This window comes from Sorghum bicolor, chromosome 7 (genome assembly GCF_000003195.3).
Source record: "Sorghum bicolor cultivar BTx623 chromosome 7, Sorghum_bicolor_NCBIv3, whole genome shotgun sequence".
NCBI lineage: Eukaryota > Viridiplantae > Streptophyta > Magnoliopsida > Poales > Poaceae > Sorghum > Sorghum bicolor.
The window spans coordinates 18618195-18633753 of NC_012876.2; positions in this window are offsets into that span (position 1 = coordinate 18618195).

The window sequence follows — 15559 nt, forward strand, 5'->3', positions numbered from 1 at the left end:
ATTACAGAAAGGTTTTATTCAGCCCAGTTCTTCTCCATGGGGTTGCCCAGCCTTGTTTGTGAAAAAGAAAGATCAAACATTAAGGCTGTGCGTCGATTATCGTCCCCTGAATGAGGTGACGATTAAGAACAAGTACCCATTGCCCCGTATTGACTTACTATTTGACTAGTTAGCCGGGGCCAAGGTATTCTCAAAAATTGATTTGAGATCAGGGTACCACCAAATTAAAATTAGGCCAGAAGATGTACCCAAGACAGCTTTTACAACCCGTTACGGGCTGTACGAATACTTGGTGATGTCCTTTGGGTTGACTAATACACCGGCCCATTTCATGTACTTGATGAACTCTGTCTTCATGCCAGAACTGGACAAATTTGTGGTCGTCTTTATTGATGACATCTTAATCTATTCCAAGACTAAGAAAGAACATGCTGAACATCTGAGAATTGTGCTGACCCGTCTCAGGGAGCATCAGCTATATGCCAAGTTCAGCAAATGTGAGTTCTAGCTGGACAAAGTTCATTTCCTGGGTCATGTATTATCAGCGGAGGGAGTCGCTGTAGACCCAGGCAAGGTAGAAGATGTGTTGAATTGGAAACCCCCGACTACGGTACATGAGGTCCGTAGTTTTCTGGGTATGGCGGGATTTTACCGTCGCTTTATCCCGGACTTTTCAAGAGTCGCCAAACCAATCACAACCTTGCTCAAGAGTCAAACAAAATTTGTTTGGTCACCTCAATGTGAGCAAGCCTTTCGGACTCTGAAAAGATTATTGACAACTGCACCTATCTTAGCCCAGCCAGATATTGAAAAACCCTTTGATGTGTATTGTGCCGCATCAGGGATAGGGATAGGCTGCGTGCTAATGCAGGAGGGTCGAGTGATTGCATATGCTTCCAGACAACTTAAACCACATGAAGAGAATTACCCGACCCATGATCTTGAACTAGCCGCCGTGGTACATGCATTAAAGATCTGGCGCCATTATCTTTTGGGGAACACATGTCATCTATACACCGATCACAAAAGCTTGAAGTACATCTTCACTCAAGCTGAATTAAATATGCGCCAGCGAAGGTGGCTAGAATTAATCAAAGATTACGACATTGAGGTACATTATCACCCTGGCAAGGCAAATGTAGTAGCTGATGCCCTCAGTCGTAAGGCTCACTGTAATTGCTTAACAGTGATGCCTAGAAATATAACTTTGTGCCAAGAGCTAGAGAACTTGGGGATAGAAATGATTTCCCAAGGAAACCTTGCCAATCTAAAGATTGAGTTTAATCTCGAAGCTCGAATCATAGAGGCACAAAAAGAAGACAAAGGCATGAAACATCTTAAAGAGAAATTTTCTAATAGAGCACCCACAGACTGTAAAGGTGGATGATGCAGGAGTAATCTGGTTCAAGAACCGGTTAGTGGTTCTAAAGGTACTTGAGCTACGTCAACAAATCCTGGATGAAGCTCATACCACGAGGTATTCCATTCATCCAGGAAGCAGTAAAATGTATCAGGACCTGAAGCAAATTTTTTGGTGGACGAAAATGAAGATAGAAATAGCCCGTTATGTGGCCCAATGCGACACCTGCCGAAAAGTCAAAGCTATTCATCTCAAATCCACTGGAGAGTTGCAACCCTTGCCTATTCCAGCATGGAAATGGGATGATATTAGTATGGATTTCATAGTAGGATTGCCCAAGACAGCCAAAGGCTTTGATTCAATTTGGGTCATTGTGGATCGTCTCACCAAAACAGCACACTTTTTACCTGTAAAGACATTGTATCATACTTCCACCTATGCTCAGATCTATTTTAATCGTATACTAAGTCTGCATGGGGTGCCAAAGACGATAGTGTCAGATAGAGGCACACAATTTGTCTCCCAGTTCTGGAAATGCTTACATAAATCCTTGGGCACCAAACTCTTATACAGCACAGCCTACCACCCTCAAACAGGTGGGCAAACTGAAAGGGTGAATCAAACTCTAGAAGATCTATTGAGATCTTGTGCCCTAAATTTTCTAGATAAGTGGGATGACAGCTTGCCTCTAGCAGAGTTTTCTTACAACAATAGCTACCAAGAGAGCATCAAGATGGCTCCCTTTGAGGCACTATATGGCCGTCGATGTCGAACTCCGTTACACTGGTCGGAACCCGGGGAAAGGTGGTTCTTCGGGGTTAACTTAGTGAAAGAGACTGAGAACAAAGTTAGACAAATCCAAAATAACTTGAAAGTTGCTCAGTCCCGACAGAAAAGCTACGCCGATAAAAGACGTCAACCGTTAAGATTCGCCAAAGGTGACCATGTGTATTTGAAAGTATCCCCAATGAAAGGAGTAAATCGTTTTGGCGTTAAAGGCAAGTTAGCGCCCCGTTACATTGGTCCATTTCCAATCATTGACCGATGTGGACAGGTAGCTTACCGCCTTAAACTGCCCGAACGATTATCCGGGATACACAATGTATTTCATGTGTCTCAATTGAAAAAGTGTCTTCGGGTACCAGACCAAGTTCAAGATATTGAAGATGTGGAACTTGAATCGGATCTAACTTATTCGGAGTATCCTATCCGAGTATTGGACCAAAGAGATAGAGTTACTCGAAGAACAACTACCAAGTGGTACAAGGTATAGTGGAGCCAGCACTCTGAAGAGGAAGCCACGTGGGAATCTAAAGATTATCTGCTGGAGAATTTTCCTGAGTTCCACGCATCTCTTCAGGACAACATCTAATAAATAGGGAGTGTACTCTAGTGAAGGAAAAGAGTAGCCAAAGCCATGTACTTTGTGTACATATATGTTTATAATGAAGTGGTTTTTCCCAGCTCCTTGTTTTATGAGAAAGTTGAAGATAAAAGAGTTTTGACAAATTTCCTTTTCCATTACATACCCTAAGGCTTTAAATCTCGGGGACGAGATTTCTTTAAGGGGGAAGGGCTGTAACATCCCTGATGTTACGGTTACTAAAATTCGGATCATGGCATCATCAGCATTGCACAGCATGGTTGTTAAGCACACCTTGATGCATCAACTTAAAATGAGTTTAATTTGGTTGAATGTGCTTAGGGAATTAAAGTGTGTTTATCTCGTATATTGATGCTTGAGTTGGTTGCTAAAACCCTACGGTAAAAGATTTCCGAAAGATTAGGGGGGGAAACCCTGATTTTTAAAACCCTGGATTTACCCCCTTTTGCACAATTTAAAAACTAAGCAAAATTTGAGGCTGAGTTCAAAAGCAATGTTGTAGATCTTGTCAAGATGTACAACTTTGGTGTTTTGAGTTTTTGAAGTTTCAATGCAAAATTCAAAGTAATTTTGAAAATACAGATTTCCGGAAAGTGTCCCCTTTTCCAAATTGAACCTCCAATTCAAAATCTATTTGGAATTTTGAAAAGTGACCAACATGAAAGTTGTAGAGCTCAAAAAGTTGAAGAACGTTCATGTTGGGAGTTTTTCAAGTTGTTTGGAAAAATCAAAAGTAATTTTGGAAACCCTGATCTGCCCCAATTCAAAAAAATTTGAATTTCCCCAAATTGGATTTTGAACTTCAAACTGTTTGGACAAATTCACCATGTTCCACTCAAAATTAGCTCTGGTCACCAAAATATGATTTGTAGCTTATAAAATTTTGCACAATTTTTGTTTTGGTGTGTTTTTGGCTTTAGTTCAAATTTTGGCCGAATTTCACAAAAGATAGAAAGGGGGAGGATAAGGGCCAGCTACAGTGATCCGATGAGGATCACCGGCCCCTGTCCAGCACGGCCGCCGCGCGCGCAGCGCCGCGTGCGCGCGTGCAAGCACGCAGCCTGCCTGCCTGCTAGCGTCGCCAGGCGACGTGGACGCCCCGGACTTGCTTCCTTCCCCACTTGAGCACCAGCGTGGACGACGCCGCCGAGTTCTCTGTCCACGACCGAGGAAACTCGAAGTCTCTCTCTCTCAAATTCACCGTGCTCGATTCCTCTCAAACCAAATTGAGCAGTCCACTACGTTCGCCACCTCCTTGCGAACCCAGCGCACCCCCGAGCTCACTCCCTAACCCACTCAATCGCCGGAACTTCTCTATCTCCTCTAACTCCGGCCGGGACCGCCGCCGTGAAACCCCCTCCGTGGCCGCGCTGTTCCAGTGAGTGACACACCTTGCTCGCGATTGTTTCCGGTTCCTTTTCTGCCCCTGCAACTTATGCGCTCGCTCTTTCGCTTTGGACGTGAACAGGATCGCCGGAACGAGCTCGCGGGAGCCGGAGCACCCGCCCGACCGCACGGCCACCGTCGCCAAGCTCTTCTACCGCTTCTTCCGCCGTGGTGACGTGAGCACCATGCTCCTTAACCCTCCCTGAAGCTCCCTGTTCCATTTTACTCTCTACCGAGCCCTAGTGACCGGTCCGCGGTCGGCCATGGCGGCCGCCCGCCTTTCGCGTGGCCGAGGTAGAAGAGGGAGGGTAGAGCGTGAGTAGAAGGTGTCAACGGGCTCGCGAAGTCGAGGTGAAGCCGACGCGCACGCGCACTAGGGCTAAAACCCTCGCCAGCTCCGTGGTTGAGCCGCTGTGCGCCGGAGCCGTGCGCACTAGGGCTGAAACACGCGCACCAGAGCCGTGGCCGAGACGCCGTGCGCGGTGAGGACGCAGCTGACGGGTGGGGTCGCCCCATCAGCGTCCCGCAGAGAGGGGAGAGGAGGGCGTGACGAGCGGGACCCGCTTGTCAGTGACCGCGTGCAAAGGGAGGGCGCGCACACAGCGCCGCATGGGCCTGCCTGCGGGCCTTTTGGCTGGGCTTCGCCCAATTTCAGTTTGTTTTTCCTTTTTCCTTTTTATTTAAAAATGCTGGATGTTTGAATTTGTGTAATAAATCTTGTGTTGATCCAAAAATCATGGAAATTTTTGTATAGATTCCCTGAAATAAGTAGAACCCACGAAAAATATTAGATTTATTTTCTGATAGTTTACATGTGTATGAAAATTGCCTCTTTTGTTTAATAAATGAAATTTCTATGAATTTTAATAATTTATTGATATGTCCAAAAATCACCAAAATTTATGGGGAGTCTCTGAATATTATTCCCTGGCGCCACACAAAATTTGGTGGCATTTGGATAATATTTGAATAAAATATTATTAAACCCCTATTTAGTAATTAATTAATAATTCTAGAATAATTAGATGATAATTAGTTAAATTCTCAGTAGGGTTGGAGTGATTTTGGGATTATGTGATGGCCTAAGGTCATTAACCTTAATGGCCTTTGGCATTTAATTATTGTTTGGCCTTAATGCTTAATTACTGTCATTAATAATTAATTAAGAGTTAATTAAGGTACACAGGATTAATAATTAGTTAATTTAGGATAATTATAAATTAAGAAAAGTACTAATTTACAGATGCAACCTCTTGGGTAACGACACTAAGATGTTAAACAACTTTAATTATTATTTAATCTGTGTTTCACCGAGGAGGCCAGTTATACTTAATTTGGTCCTTCTGATATATCTGTCATGCGCATATCATGAGCATCCATCATTTTGCATATAGTGCACGTGACCGAAGGAGCGACCGTTGAACCGAACCCCGAAGTCGGTGCTCCGTTCGAGGAAGTAGGATCCGAGACTTGGGAAGTCTCCGAGGGTCCCTCTCTGCCCTGCAACCAAGGACTTAAAGTAGTGTCTCCAACTGTGTCGGTTAAGGACTGGTCCGTTGATGGCCCGCTGGGTTGAGAATTTATAGTACTAGCCACTTGCCCTCGGCAAGCCCGGTCCTGTGATCCCTCGACGCGAACAGCTACTCGCGCACTGGGCGTGGAGCGATGGCGAGAGTAGTGTGTACCCACCTTACGGATCTGAGATGACCGGGAAACATCTAGATCGGTTGTAGGATGGTGGAGTACTATGCTCTCGGGTTCCGCGAACCTGGTCAAATTTGGGGAGAGCTTGATTTGGGTTGACATATGCATGATCTGGTTCTACATATGTCGGGTGGTTATGAACTCCAGCTGGATTGCTAAGCGGTTCGAATCGTCGTTGCTCCCCAATTGGGAGACTCAATCCACTGACCCTCATCGTAGTTAAATATGCAACTAAGTGGTAAGATGAGAAAAGGGGAAAATGTCTCATGAGGTTCGGATCCCAATTCCCGGACTCAGAGTGACAAGAAGCTATGGTCGTTGGATAAATAATAGTTTATTTTAGGACTAGGAACTCACAGACTTGTCTGTGGGAGGCAACTAGTTAGACTGTCCTCGAACTCCTCGGCCTCTTAAGGAGAGGAATTCGCAGGTAAAACTTGAAAGTAAGGATGCACTATTAGTAAGCTTTTCCGCAAAACACTTCGGCTCCTTGCTCAGCCACTCCTTGTCTAGCCTAAGCCTGCATTCCAACCTCCTTCTCTTTTTCCACCGGGTAAGTCTTGTTGAGTACTCCCGTACTCAGGGTTTTACAACCCCTGTTGCAGGTGAAGCACAGGAACCGACTTGTTTCGGACCCTGTTGCGTGACCGTCGTCGAGGTTGACGACGAAGAAGAGTGAGCGTGACCCATCGGCAGGGCCTGTAAATTTGTAATCTGGGTTCTGAAGTTTATGTTGCTCCGCTAGACCAGGCTTGTAATAACACTCTACTATTTGGAAGAACTCCTTTTGTAAATTAAGTTATGTAATACTTCCGCTGTTTTACTCTGAAATATTATTTCGATCTTATACCGTGTGTGATACTGCAATGTCTTCGCAACGAGTGATCCTAGTGTTAAGGTGGCCACTTGCTATCCGATAAGGGCGAGGAGAAAACATTTTCGTTAATTGACCATTGCTGGTGGTCAAGACGAGCTTGTTTGAAATGCCCCAGGTAGCGGTGGAATGAGCGTCCTGAGATGCTCATCGGACTTCTAAAGTGGGATGATCCCCGGCATTACCGTCACAGGTCCTTGGGACAATGACAGGTGTCGGTGGGCCCAAACACTTAGGAGGTTCTGCCACAGGTCTGTTTATATAGGGGTCAAAAAGTGCCTCTATGGGTTGTTCGGGTTGCTCCCGTCAATGTGCCTACAAAACTTTCCATCTGAGGGATTATTCGGATTACCATAAGTGCATTTTCCATAACAGAGAAAATTGGGACCGAGGGGGAACAGGAGCTGGGCGCCCGCCCACCTGATCTGGGCACCCGCCCTCTCTCTAGCCCCTCTATGGACCCACTTTCTCGAGCGTGTTTCTAGATGCAAAACTATTTAGAAAAATATATATATGACCCGAAAACATCAGATTAAAAGTGTCGGGCTCTAATTTTCCCTGGGAAGGTAAAAATGGACTACGTCTATTTCTTCTAATTCTTTATTGGGCTCTAAAAATAATTTAAGACGTTGACCATTTACCTTGAATAACGTACCTTCGTCATTTTGAAGTGTGATAGCTCCGTGGGATGATGAATTGATTACCTTGAATGGTCCTTCCCATTTGCTCCGCAGTTTTGCATGCCCGAAAAGCCTCACCCTGGAATTAAAAAGTAATACCTTATCTCCGGGTGTGAACTCCTTCTTCTTGATTCTCTTGTCATGCCACCTTTTGACTCTTTCTTTGTAGATCTTCGAGTTGTGATATGCCTTCTCTCGCCATTCTTCCAATTCTGATAGTTGCATTCTTCTATGATCTCCAGCAACATCTAGGTCCATATTCCATCTCTTTATGGCACAGTGTGCTTTGAACTCTAGTTCATCAGGTAGATGACAAGTCTTCCCGTACACCAATTGGTATGGAGACATTCCAATTGGGGTCTTGTATGCTGTTCGGTATGCCCAGAGTGCATCAGGTAACTTGTCTTTCCATGCCGTTCCCATTTCATTTACTGTCTTCTGAAGAATATTCTTGATTTGTTTGTTGGAAGTCTCTGCTTGGCCACTTGTCTGAGGATGATAGGGGGTAGCGACGTTGTGACGAATTCCATGTTTTGATAGATATTGCTTGAAGCGTTTGTCGATGAATTGTGCTCCTCCATCACTTATCACTACTCTGGGGACTCCAAATCTTGGAAATATAATTTCTTCAAACATCCTCTTTGAACTGATGTTGTCGGCATGCTTGCAAGGTAATGCCTCTACCCACTTGGAGACATAGTCAACTGCCACCAAGATGTACTCACACTTCTTTGATGGAGGAAATGGACCCATGTAGTCTATTCCCCAGACATCAAAGAGCTCAATCTGAAGGTTGTTGGTGAGTGGCATTGCATCCCTTGTATTTATGTTTCCGTGCCTTTGACATGGCCCACATCTTCTGATATATTGCTTTGTGTCTTCATACATTGTAGGCCAGTAGAATCCACACTGCCAGATCTTTGAATGTGTACGGAATGCTCCATAGTGACCTCCATATGGTGATGAATGACATCTGTCAATGATCTTCCATCCTTCCTCAGTGGTCACACATCTTCTGAGTAAGCCATCAGAGCATACTCGAAAGAGGTATGGCTCATCTCATATATTTGAACGACTTTCTTGAATAAGCTTCTTCTTGTTTGCTCCTGGTGGTACATACCCTGAAACCATAAAATTAACAATATCTGCATACCAGGGGTCAGACCTGTTAATCCCGTAGAGCATGTCGTCCCAGAGTGAATCATTGATGGGGGTTTCCTGTGGACTCTTAAAATACATTCTAGACAAGTGATCAGCCACAAAATTTTCTACTCCCTTTTTATCTTTTATTTCTAAGTCAAATTCTTGGAGTAATAAGATCCATCTAATCAGGCGAGGTTTAGCATCTTTTTTAGTGAGCAAATATTTTAGTGCAGCATGATCAGTGTAAACAATTATTTTAGCTCCAACTAAATAAGATCTAAATTTATCAATGGCAAAGACAACAGCCAGAAGCTCTTTTTCAGTGGTTGCATAATTAAGTTGAGCTCCTGTTAAAGTTTTACTGGCATAAGCAATTGCATGATGCTTTTTATTTTTAGTTTGTCCCAATACTGCCCCCACAGCATAATCACTAGCATCACACATAATTTCAAAAGGCAACGACCAATCAGGGGGTTGAATGATTGGTGCAGAGATGAGTGCTTTCTTTAATAAATTGAAAGATGTTAGACATGCATCATCAAATTTGAAAGGAGCATCCTTGGCTAGCAAAGGAGTAAGTGGTCTAGCAATGAATGAAAAATCTTTTATGAATCTACGATAAAAACCAGCATGGCCAAGAAAGCTTCGAATTCCTTTTATATTCACAGGTGGAGGTAGTTGTTCAATTACTTCAATTTTAGCCTTGTCTACCTCAATACCTCTTTCAGACACTAGGTGTCCCAGCACTATTCCTTCCCTAACCATAAAATGACATTTTTCCCAATTAAGGACTAAGTGCTTTTCTTCACATATTTGCAAAACCTTGTCTAAGTTTTCAAGACAACTATCAAAAGTTTTTCCATAAACAGAGAAATCATCCATGAAAACTTCCATAATCTCTTCAATCATATCAGAAAATATAGACATTATGCATTTTTGAAAAGAAGCTGGTGCATTACATAACCCAAAAGACATTCTACGGTAAGCATAAGTTCCATATGGGCATGTAAAAGTGGTTTTGCTTTGATCATCGGGATGGATCGGGATTTGGTGAACGAATGGTTTGCTAACCGCTCTAGCATCTCATCTATAAAAGGTAAAGGAAAGTGATCCTTTCTCATGGCTTTGTTTAGTTTTCTATAGTCTATGCACATCCGCCATCCTGTGACGGTGCGTTGCAGAATTAGCTCATTCTTTTCATTCATAATAACAGTCATGCCTCCCTTTTTAGGCACAACTTGTACTGGGCCTACCCACTCACTATGCGGCACAAGATATATAATCCCTGCATGCAGCAACTTTATAACTTCCTTTTTAACTACCTCTCTCATAGTGTTGTTAAGTCTACGTTGGGGTTCTTGAGAAGGTGAAACAGAAGGACCTGTTGGAATACGATGGGTACAAATCATAGGACTGATTCCAGTAAGATCTTGGAGTGAGTAGCCGAAAACTGAGTGATGTTTCTCAAGAATGGTCATTAATGGCAGAGTTTGCTCCTGAGTGAGTTTATCGCTAATGATCACAGGGAACTCTGGATTATTGTGTAGGAAAGCACAAATAAGACCGGGTGGTAAAGTTTTAAGCTCTATGGGGGGTCTAGGTGTTTCTGCAAACTCATCTAAGGGTTCATGTTCAGAAGGTTCGGCTTCTTCTTCTGTGAAGAAAGGAGTTTCGTCTTCTAAGCCTGGTTCATCTAAAAGCTCTAGAGATGCAGCCTTTACCTCCACCATAGGATCAAGCAAAAGATATGACTCGGCCTTATTGTTTAAGGAGTGTGAAATTGTTATTGGGAATTTAAAAGCTTTTCCAAAAGAAATGTGTAGCTTTCCAGTATGACCTTCATAAAGGAGTCTTCTAAAAGGTTGTCCTATCAACAGGTCGAAGTCCCATGTATCAAAGTTATAGAAGTTCAAATGAACCATGGAGCCTTCTACCGTAAGAGGTAGGACATTAATAATTCCAAGACTGGGGACTAATCGTCCTGAAGATTCCTTTATGACCTTTGTTGTGGGGGTTAAGACAAGATTTTTAAATAGTTTAAGTGCAAAAGATTCAGACATGATGTTGATCCACACAACAGGATTATAAAGAGCATTAAATCGATCAGAATTATAAGCACAACGTATAGTTATAGAGGGTGTGTCCAAACGGATCACCTCAGAGGAAAGCTCTGATTCCTCCAACCATTCGCTACTCATGACTGAGATAAGCTCTCTCAATTGATATTCACTTGGCAAATAAATGCTAAACTGGCCGTTTTGGGTTTTGTCAATAGAATGGTAGTTTGAAATGTTCCCAAAATCGGCAAAAAGATCGGATTCTATATCCAGCATGAAGTCCGGTGGTGGAATTTCTTCCTCTTGTGGCTCAGAACTTGGGATAGCTAAAGTAGATGAAGAATTTGACAAAGTGTCTACTTCGGCTTCGTAGGTTTCATCATGAAGGGTATTATCCATCTCAGCTTCTAGGATTCTATCTAGGATCACTCTAGCTTCATCAGTAGGGATGCGAAAGAAAGAACCTCTAGACATTGTGTGTAGCATTTTATGATTTTTCTGAAGACCTCGAAAAAAGTGAAATAAAAGAACAGGGTCTTCAAGATTAAGGTTTGGACCAGATTCTAAAAGATCAGAAAAACATTTCCAGGATTTTCCCAAAGTTTCATTATCTTTTTGTTTAAAAGATAGGACTTCGAGTCTAAGGTCGGCTATACGGTCGAGGGAATAAAAATCTAGACAAAAGTTGGCTCGTAAAACTCCCCATTCACCTCATTGTTGACTTACCTTCTGACTGTACCATTGTCTAGCTTCTCCCGTTAAAGAAAAAGGAAAAAGCTTCCAACATAAAGTTTTATCAGAAATGCCTTCAATGCGAAGACAATCACATGTTTGCTCAAAATCTCTAATATGAAGGTAAGGGTTTTCGTCTTCCTTTCCAAAAAAAGATAGGTTTTGAATCATGGCAATCAACCTAGAACTTAACTTATACTGGGATGTTTGGATAGGCTGTGATGATTCCCATGGTAAAAGGTCAGTTACTGAAGGGATTGCAGATTCAAGGATCGATTTAGAATTTTGGTTTTCCATAAGGTAAGAGTAAAGAAAATAAAGAAAGAATATAAAAGATAAGAAAAGATAAAAGTATAAATACAAGCTAGTAGTAACACTCAAGGTTATCTCAGCAAACCGTCTTTCTCCCCGGCAACGGCGCCAGAAATGCTTGTTGATATTTGGGAACGCAATAAGGAATTGATCCGCAAGCGCACGGATATCGGTGAGCACTTCACCCAGGAGGTTATCCAGAGTATCGTATTTATTTTTTTACCACTAGGAGAAAGAGTGCATCTGACTAACCGGTCTATTACTACTAACCCTTTAGGCAACAAAGAATGTTCTCGATGTGAGTGATAAATAGAGAAGACTGCAACCGTAGTCTCCTTCGAACCTTGGCAAGGATGATCTACTGTTCTATTGGGGAGGCTAACGGAATCTAGACACCACAAAGGATGTTCAACCCGCACCTATAAACCCTATCCTTCCTGCTAACGAGATATGGTCTGCAAAGGTAACTCGGAATTGTCACGTTCCTCACTACTACCACAGTCCAGCTAGTTAGGGAATATCTATGAGTACCCCAGCCTAAACACCACGTTTACGCCAGCAATGATTACTCTAAACTCTACGCAAAGAGATTAAAGTAAACTCATAAACCAGAAGAACAATAAAACAAGAACTTACTAGAATTTAGAAGTCGAAATACTGAAGAATCCTAGGAGCAAGCCTTGGGTTAGGAGAACTTAATCCCGCAGGTACAAGCTTGGAGTAGACACCGACAGGCCGGCCTTCCTCCAATCTACACCTCCACTGTATATCTCTCAATCTAGTAGAAACTAGAAGATCTATTTCTACATACATTGGTTGCTAAGCCTAAAAAGAAATATTAATTAGAGAAGATGTTTTCCTTCGAGGGCACCCCTCAATCTCTATGATAACTTCTTGTCTCCTCCAGGGGCCATGGGGGTCTCCTTATATAGTCCTCCTCCTCTATGCGTTTTTGGGTCGGTAGGCGAGGTGGTACTACGTTATCTTTGATCCATTAGGTCGGTGGAACATCGTGTGCGAAGAGAGTCCCGAAAGACTTCCAGCAGGGGGCGGGCGCCTAGGTCCTCAGGGCGGGCGCCTTGGGCCTGGCCCCTTTCGGCCTCTGCTTTCTTCCCGTGGCTTCTGGAGTCTTCTAGATGGTTGAAAATCACGTGGAGCGTTGATATCTCTATGTAATCCCGACATGTGGGCCTTTCTTCCTTATTTCCTGATAACCCCCTGCAGAAATAGATAAACAATAAAACTCGTGGAATTCTGTCAGATCAAACCCTAATTCTAGGTGTTGGTTGCATATTGGTCCTTCCCTTGTTTATTTGATAATTAAATTTGATACTTAAGAACCGTCAACAACACCCAGCGTGTCCGCGGCCATGGACCGGCTGGGATCTCACCGCCAGTGAGGTTTCTGGCGAGCCCAAGGGCACCTACGGCTTCCTGAGCGCGAGACAAACCTAGCCGTACACATTGCAGCATCTATCGTGCTTCAGAACTAGCTCGCCGTCGAGCATGGCGGACGCGGTGGCGCTGCTCACAGCGGCCCGGCCATCTCTGCGCGGTAGAGTGCAAACCAAGGACGGGAAAAGGTGCGCGAGGTCGAAACGGAGCTAATGCGCTTGAAATCGTGGGCAATGGTGGAGAGGAGGAGGAGAACCACGTGAGCCGAGAGGTCGCCGCAGCTCCAGCTCACTCAGGCAAGCTCTAACGGGCGAGCTGAGCTTTCCGAGAGCGGTTGAGCTTGCGCGTGGGGTGCGGGAAGATGAGGCAGAGTCGCTAGTGGCCGTGGATTCGAAGGAGGAGGCCGGAGCTGCCAAGGAGGGGAGCTCCGAGAGTCGGCGGCAATGGCGGGCGGTGGCGCGGCCGCTGCTACTGTTCGGGCGAGCGTGAGCGAGAGAGGGGGAGTGGATGAGCGCAAATGGAAGAGGAGGGAGAGGTGAGCGCGGTCGGGCGCTCCTGGTGGCCGACCAAGGCGTGTCCACCGCGGCGCATGGTCGCCACGCAGTGGCAGGGCTCTACCGGCACGCCACGGCGACACGGCGCGGCCGACCGTCGCGTGTGGACGCGGCGCGGGCGCGGGGAAGGGGAAGACGCGCTCGCGGGTTGGGCCAGCTTCAGCCAGCGGGCCAGAAGCGAGGCTGCGGCCTACTAGCGCCCCCCTTCCTTTTTTCTATTTTTTAAAAATATTTTCCAAGCACATTTTGACTAATTTAAAATCTTTTTCAGGTTTGGCCCTAAAACAAAAGTTGACCAAGATAAATGGCTGTTGATGCAAAAGTAGATCTGCAAACACAAAGGGCTAATACCCGATCCAATGTTAAGGCGTGCCAGCCGATTTGACCTTACAACCGACAAAGGTGATAACTCGAATACTTTGGTCCCGACAACAGCAATGCACCCGGATGTCACGGCCAAGAGGTATTCACGCAGAACTCGAGAACCCGTCGAGTTTGACTCGATGAATTCCTAAGAACTCGTAAGTAAAAATGAAAAATGCAAGTTGACGAAGTCGTCGAAAGCAGATGCGAAAATAGATATAAAAACTATGTGTATGATTTTTATTGGATTCTCTTCTTACATCGCTACTAGGTCTATATTTATACCCTATCCTAAAGAGTTACAACTAGGTACGCCTAGGATTCTAATTCCAAACTAAACAGAATCCGTATACAAAATAAACTCTAATAATTATGGAAAACAATAGCTTATCTATCCTAGGCGATCGGCACACCATCATCATCTTTCCGATGATTCCTACGTCTTTCTCCACCACCATTGGCATATCATCTTCCATCGGCATCGGCAATCGTCAATATCAACCATTGGCATAGATCAGCTACCATTCCTGGACTTGATCACATCCTGCTGCTTTATCATCGGTATCATAAGTCATCGGCAACTCCTTTGTCAACAAGTTATTACTTTTTACCTGCCGATCCAAGCTCCATTAACTTTCCTGATACGTGTCCAAAAATGATGTCAACACATGCCCCCAATTTTGGAGTATAAAATCATTAATGCTTCGAAATTCTCTCCTAATAATGATGCCCTTTTCGCAGTTATTTCCTTCTGACAACAATTAATTACCAAATCTAAACAACCTTAACCTGGATCTCCAGCATGCACCTCAAATTTCTCAACCTCCTGAACCAAATCTCCTAAACATACGCTCATCAGCAACTGTTCCATTAGAGTGGACTGCCGATGAGCTGACCAGGAGATCCTGCATAGTAAAATATCTCCTAAAATCATGATTGCTTGCTGTCAAATCACCTGCACAATCCCTTGATTATCGTCCGAACAGTTACCATATCCACGTAAACACCCTAAAATTTCACGGATACGGCAAAGAGATAAGTCCGAAATGCCCCTGCTCACTTTATCTTATAAATACTTCCTTCCTTGGCACTCTTTCCTCACCTTGCCACCCTCCATTCCTAGATTCATCTTCTGGCGACGGCTTTGACGAAGAACTCACGAGCCTGTGCAACAAGAACTCCATCAAGAATCTTCAAGTCTTCGACTCCTTCACCTTCGGGAAGAACATGGCCGTCAACTTCATCGTGCCTGAGGTTAATCCATCCCCACCCCCTTTACTGCAATCTTTTCCCTTTCTGCAAGTTCACTTACTTAGCTTTTTCCTCTTTTCTTTTCCTTCTATTCTTTCAATCTTTGAACCTTAGGAGTTGAGCAAAAAAATCATCATTCCCACCGAACAACCCCATCTTCAGTGCCTCGGTCCACTGGGTAACCCAGATCATACCTATCTGATCAATGTGGAAACAAACAAATTCCTTTTAGGGCCAAGAATTTTTCTCTAGATATGTGGAAAGACACCTTCCGATCCTGGCCAAGTTCCACCAAAGGATGGAAGGATTGGTTTTTGAGGGTTAGCAACACAAATGCAGTATACTGGGGTGAACGCAAAATAGA